Here is a 7,688-nt window from a genome sequence, read left to right as displayed (position 1 = left end):
ATCTCTATTCGAACAAATGGTGGATCCAGGCTACCTGGAAATAAAGCAAAAATTGTATGGTACCAAAGCTTTATAGCAAGATTGACTGGCACGCCACAAGTTCCACAGCCACTGGATTACATGCATGGCATCCCAACTCCCTGACCACAATAAGCATAACCCAAGGATGGGTAATAAAATGGATCTGGGAGTATGTTGTCTCTATGCCAACATGGACTTAGGTAGCACAAAATGTGTGTAGAGTAGAAGCAAAGCTAGTATTAATCCCTCTTAGGAATCCAACTTGCATGTTCTACATGCAAGTCCTACATGCAACATGCAACTCCTACATGCAATATGCAACTCCTACATGCAACTTGCAACTCCTACATGCAACTTCTAGATGCACATTCTACATGTAGAGAGAGAATGTCTTACAATTCCTACATGCAAAGAGAGAAGCTCTCCAACTTGTATAAATACCCCATGATGGAATGAAGCCCGGACTCTTTGGGGCATTGTGTTGAGTTCTAATTTGGTATTCCAATTGCTTGTCTCCAATTAACCATGCTTCCTTGCACTCCACATCCAAAAGCATGTCCTAACCTTGCAACTCCTCCAACCTTGCAACTTGCAACTCCTCCTCCGCTCTCCTCCAACCTTGCAACTCCTCCTCCCCTCTCCTCCTAACCTTGCAACTCCTCCTCCCCTCTCCTCCAACCTTGCAACCCATCCTCTCTCTCTGCTCCTCCCTCCTCCTCCTCCCTTCTCCACCCTCTTCTCCTCCCTTCTCCTTCCTCCTCCTCCTCCCTTCTCCACCCTCTCCTCCTCCCTTCTCCTCCCTCCTTCTCCTCCCTTCTTCTCTTGCACCTTCTTCCTCTCCCACTCCTATGCTCCCCCTAAACCCTTAGTCCCTTGACCTCCATGATCTATGAGGGAGATGAGTTCTCCGCCATGTACTCTACCCTAAACCTTGAATCCTTCTTCTGAACCCTAAAATTTTTCTAAACCCTAGAACTCCTAAACCTTGGAACCTCCTTCTAAACCCTGAACCTCCCTCTAGCCCTCAAACTCCTCCTAAACCCTTCAACCCCCAATGAAGGTGAAAGCGTTTATTATCCCAATCATAATTATGCACATCCCTTTCACACAAGCATACACTATGTTTGCTTACCACACTTCAGCCTACGTCTCTCACCGGAATATGACCCTAGTTCTTAAGCTACACATATACTACAAATGATGACACCGATATATCTGTAGGTGACAAAAATCCTCGGAACCCTACATACTGAGAATACCCCGCTCTTCCCACAGAAGCCATGGGAAAGAGCCAACATTTGTGGACTTAGCTAGCACAAAATGTGTGTGTAGAGTAGTGGCAAAGCTCCGCTTGTACTTGTATATAAGGCTAGGATTGATTCCTCTTAGGAATCCAACTTTCGTGTTCTACATGCAAGTTCTACATACAGTTCCTACATGCAACTCCTACATGCATGTTCTACATGAAAGTACTACATGCAACTCCTACATGCAAGTTCTACATACAATTCCTACATGCAAGTCTGACATGCTACTCAGTATATGCATGTTCTACATGCAAGTCCTACATGTGATTCCTACATGCATGTTCTACATGCGAGTTCTATATGCAACTCCTACATGCAATGTGCAACTCCTACATGCAACTTCTAGATGCAAGTTCTACATGTAGAGAGAGAATATCTTATGATTCCTACATGCAGAGAGAGAAGCTCTCCAACTTGTATAAATACCCCATAATGGAATGAAACCTGCACTCTTTGGGGCATTGTGTTGAGTTCTCCTTTGGTATTCCAAGCAATTGTCTCCAAGTATCCATGCTTCAATTGTACTCCACATCCAAAAGCATGTCCTAACCTTGCAACTCCTCCTCCCCTCTCCTCCAACCTTACAACCCATCCTCTCCCTCTCCTCCTCCCTCCTCCTCCTCCCTTCTCTACCCTCTCCTCCTCCCTTCTCCTCCCTCCTCCTCCTTCCTTCTGATCTTACTACAAACGATGACACTGATATAACTCTAGGTCACAAAAATCCTCGAAACAATGCATACTGAGAATACCCTACTCTTCCTACAGAAGCCATGGGAAAGAGCCAATAATTCCCTATGTAGATGGTGCAATTTACACCATCCTCAACAAACCAACCCAGTGATTGTTTGTGATTGAGCTTTGGGATAGTTTATGTGTTTCATTTCTTAAACTAGGCTTGGAATAAATATGATTGTCCTAAACTAGCCCAATGGTTGGAACATCATGCAATTGTAGGTTGGTTCAGCTCAAATCCCAATTATGTGATTGTTCTAAAGTAGCGTGGTTAAACAGACATAAGTTGTTGACCAACTCGGTGGCGTGGTTATTAGAGCAAAAATTAACAACAATATATTTCACAAATAGAAAAGCAATATATTGTTATTTTACTAAATCATCCTAGTGGTTGGAATATCATGCAACCATGGCTACTTTAGCTCAATCACCAGTTATGTGATTGTCTAAAACCAGCGTGAATGAACAAACATTAGTTGTTGACCAACCTGGTGGTTGAAATTACTGTGTTCTTAGTACTTAAATTAGTTACATTTAGTTTCCTACTATTCAGTTTATATACCACTCAATTTCTAAAACGGGATGGCTTGGACTTAATGTGATTGTCCATAAACCAGCTTGGTGCTGGTTCAAGACAAACACCAGTTACTGATTGAAATTGTGAAATTCAAAAATGAAAAACAATATTTTGTTATTTTCTAATTTTTAAATGTTATTTTCTAATTGTAAAATTCAAAAATGAAAAGCAATATACTTGTTATTGTCTAATATGTGACGTTGAGACCGTCAGGCTAAACCAGCCCAGTGGTTAAAATTGTGATAGTGTCCTATACCAGCCCGATGATTGAAATTGTGACTATCCTAAACTAGCCCGATAGTTGAAATTGTGACTGTCCTAAACAAGCTTGATGGTTGAGATTGTGACCATGTCCTAAACTAACTTGGTGATTGAAATTGTAACTATCCTAAACTAACTCGGTAGTTGAAATTGTGACTAATACCTATTTCATTAATTTTGGACAGGTGCACTATCAAAATTTATTTTTTAAGGTACTTTTGGATTAAAAATGGGAAAAAAAAGAGGCTCTTGAAACAAAATATTGAAGCAAAAAGTAAGCTAAAGAAAATTCAATTTAAGAAATCTGACATGACATGTTATTGAAACTAGAGTACATTCTCAGTACATTAAAAATAGAGTTCATCACATTTGTGAGAGTAGTTAATGATAAAACTGAGGGATCCAAGTACAAGTAAATCTCATAGCCATATGGTGTCAAAAAACACCTTTTAGTAAGACACATAAGCTACAATCCTGCCATCACATTTGCCATCTCTATCTCGTGGGTTACACAATCCTCTGGATCATTTTTTCATCTTCATTAATATAATTATAATATATAAAGATGCACATAGAGTCAAATCTAATTATCAATATAATTATACACGCACAAAGAATCAAACAATCTTTCTTTCAATGCTTCTTGTCTATTCACAAGCTCTTCTCTTGTTGAAGAGTACTTTCATAGCTTTTCTCTATAATGTATTATCTTCTCATGCTCTTCCTTCTCGAGTTGCTTCTGCAAAGCAAACTCATCTTTCTCACCTTCTATCAATGGTCCTTGCCTCTTCTGCTCCTCTCGATGTCTTTTGGTCTCGGCAATCCATGATAAGTTGCTATTGATTGAAAGCTTAATAGAACTATAATTGCAAAAAAAAATCCATTTGCAAAGTATGTGAGTAGAAATAGGAGAGTAGAACTAAAGAGTGGCAAGAAAAGATAGCGAGGAGATAGGAGAGGAGATGAGAACTAAGTATGCGAGTAGAAATAGGAGAGGAGAGTTGAACTGAGTATGTGAGTAGAAATATGAGAGAAGAACTAAAGATGAGAAAAGATAGCAAGGATATAGGAGAGGAGATGAGAATTGAACTAACTATGTGAGTAGAAATAGGAGAAGAAATCAGAAAGGAGATGAAGATAACACTATAGAAGAGAAAACATAGATGAGGGAAATAGGAAAGGACATCGGAAAGGAGATGAAGATACCAGTAAAGAGAGAGACAATATGGAAGACAATGGTGGTTTGGAATTTGACTTGTATAGTTATTATGCTTTGGGATATGAGACATTTTATATATAATTATTAAAGTGAAGTGAAGGATTTATTGTAAAGAGCTTGACATAGGACATTCACAATTAAAAATGTAGCACAACTTACATTCAATAATTACATGAGATGACATTTTACATTTAAAATAATATGATTTGATATAAGACATTAATGGCATTGAACAACACATGAACATCATGAGAATATGAACAATACTTCCATTAATTTCATTTAAAAATTAGATAAGATGATAGGAAATTTACATTTAATATGAAGAATGCTTTCATTAATTACATTTAAAATTTAGACAAGATGACATGCAGATTTTCATTTAATATGAACAATGATTTCATTAATTTCTTTAATTACATTTAAAAACTAGAGAATATGACATCCAAATTTATATTTCATAAAATTTACAAGCAAAATTACATATACAAAAATAATATCATACATGCATCACAACTCTTGTGATGCTTTGAGTGGAGGCTATGATGCTCTGGGTGTAAACTGAGTCTCTACTTCTTGTGCAAGATGTAGTCCTTTGCAATCTCTAATGCTACTTTAGTTGCATGTTGTTTTCCAATGGTAGCAATTAGGTCTCGAACGGTTTCAGCCCTAAACAATTGTAGATCCTCCTCTGAATATTTGAGCTCTGCAGGTTCTTTTGATGAGACATGTGGCTTCAGTGAGAATTTTGAGAGTGCTCTCAACGGAAGCAAGAACGGAAGAAGGAGAGAGAGAGACAGAGAGCCACACAAGTTTGGTGGGTGCAGAACCACCCTAATCTTCTTTTTCATTCATTTATATATGTGTTTGAGTATTGTACATAACTGGGGTTAAGGCACAGTGACCTTTAACCCCACAACCTCCCACTTAAAGGACAATGTGCCTTTAAGGGAGAACAACTAGTGAGCATACTATCCAATGCCCATCAATACACGACAATACTCAAACCGCTGACTAGGTAGACTCTTCGTCAGCATATCTGCAGGGTTATCATCTGTATGAACCTTGACAAGCTCTATGCGCTTGTCCTCAAGATGGTACCTAACCTCAATGTGTTTGGTCTTTGCATGAAAGACCAGATTCCGTGCTAGCTGAATAGCACTCATGGAATCACTATGTAATGTCGGTACACCTGTATGAATCCCCAAATCTCCCACTAGCCGATCAAGCCATATAGCCTCCTTGCAACCCTCTGTGGGTGCAACATACTCAGCCTCTGTGGTAGACAAAGCAACGCACTTCTGTGCGCGAGACATCCACGACACTGCACCACCTGCAAAGGTGAACACATAACCAGAAGTGGGATCTCCTACTATCCACATGCCCTGCATAGTCTGAATCTGTGTACCCAAGTACACGCATGTCTCCTCTACCAAAGCAAATGCACATCTCCTTGGTACCCTTCATGTACCTCATGATGCACTTAACGGCCTCCCAATGCCTCTTTCCTAGATTAGCCATATACCGGCTAACAACTCCCACTGCAAATGCAATGTCTGGTCTAGTAGCTATCATAGCATACATAAGACTCCCAACTGCTGATGCATAAGGAACCTTGGCCATCATGGCCCTCTCCTCATCTGATTTGGGACTATCTGTATGACTCAGTTTCACATATGGAGGCAATGGAGTACTCACTGCCTTCCCCCCCTCCATATTGAAATGCTGCAATACTTTTGTAACATACTCTTTTTGTGAAAGCCAAAGGAGTTTCCTACTCCGATCACGCGTGATGCGCATACCAAGAATATGACCTGCAAATCCCAAATCCTTCATATCAAAGGCCTCATGCAACTTGGCCTTTAATGCATCTAGCTCATAAGTATTCTTGCTAGCCAATAGCATATCATCCACATATAGTGCCAGGATTATCAGGCTATTATCCTTAGCCCTTTTAGTGTAGAGGCCACGATCAATTTCACTCCTTCTAAAACCCTGGGACCGAATGAAAGCATCAAACTACTGATACCATTCTCTAGGTGCTTGCTTAAGACCATAGAGACTCTTCTTCAGCTTGCAAACTAAATGCTCTTTGCCCTTTTCTTCAAAGCCTTCCGGCTGCACCATGTAAATTTCCTCATGCAAATCCCCATGCAAGAAAGCTGTCTTGACATCCATTTGCATAAGCTCCATATCCTCTACTGCCACTAGTCCAAGGATGCATCTAAGTGTGGTCATCTTCACAACCGGAGAGAATATCTCATCAAAGTCCACACCCTTCTCTTGCTTGAACCCTTTAGCAACCAAACGGGCCTTGTACCTAGGCACATCATCACCTGTGACCTTCATTTTGTAGACCCATTTACATGGCAATGCTTTCTTTCCATGTGGCAAAGAATGGTCCCAAGTCTTATTCTTCATAAGTAAACTCATCTCTGATTGCATAGCATACTCCTACTTGCATTGATCCTCACGCATCATAGCCTCTCTGTAGCAAGAAGGCTCCCCGCAATCAGTAAGCATCACATAGTCTACCCCTGGAACAAACCTATCAGGCGGTCTAGACACTCTAGATGATCTTCTCAAGGGCATTTCAGCTTGCTGTCCCATTTGCATATCAGCCATATTTGGCTCATCATTTCCACCAATAGATGATCCATTATCTACCCTTGATTGTATACCTGTGGGAGTACTTGGTTGTACCATTTCTTGCACATTTGGTGCATGGACAGCTTGCTGTCTATCAACATATGCAGGTGGATTCACATCCTGGAAAGTGATTCTCCTCATTTCCACATCCCTCATGGGTGCCTTATGCATCTTCTTCTCATTGAAGACCACATCATGGCTGCGTATGATCTTCTTTGCTTCTGGATCCCAGAGACGATAGCCCATCTCTCTACTTTCACCATAACCTAGAAAGATGCATTTCCTAGACTTAGGATCTAGCTTCTTTCGAAGCTCTTTTGGCACATGTGCATATGCCTCACACCCAAATATACGCAAATGAGAGTAAGAGGGCTTCTTGCCACTCCATGCCTCTTTAGGAATACCACCATCCAAACTCTTACTAGGTGATCTATTGATCACATGCACTGCAGTCTTCATTGCCTCAGCCCAAAAACCACCAGAAAGACTTGCATTGGAAAGCATGCATTGCAACCTTTCTTGAATGGTACGGTTCATCTTTTCTGCAACTGGATTTTGCTCTGGAGTATGAGGGGATGTAAGCTCCCTCTTAATCCCACGAGTATCACAGAAATGCTGAAAGTCATGAGAGAGATACTCTCCACCATTGTCAGTCCGTAGGCATTTAAGCGTTCTACCTGACTGATTCTCAACCAAGGCCAGCCATTTCTGAAATACCTGGAACACATCACTCTTCCGAGCTATAGCATAAGCCCACACTTTCCTAGTTGCATCATCAATGAATGTCACATAGTATTCAGCCCCGCCTAATGACCGTGTAGGCATGGGACCACATACGTCTGAATGCACCAAATCAAGCATTTCAAACTCTTTCTTTCCCCTTCTTTTATGGGCTGATTTAGTCTGCTTCCCATAGAGACAA

Source organism: Dipteris shenzhenensis, chromosome 8 (assembly GCF_047967505.1).
Source record: "Dipteris shenzhenensis isolate YYH24624 ecotype China chromosome 8, Dip_SZ_1.0, whole genome shotgun sequence".
Taxonomy (NCBI): domain Eukaryota; kingdom Viridiplantae; phylum Streptophyta; class Polypodiopsida; order Gleicheniales; family Dipteridaceae; genus Dipteris; species Dipteris shenzhenensis.
This window is presented reverse-complemented; position numbering follows the sequence as displayed.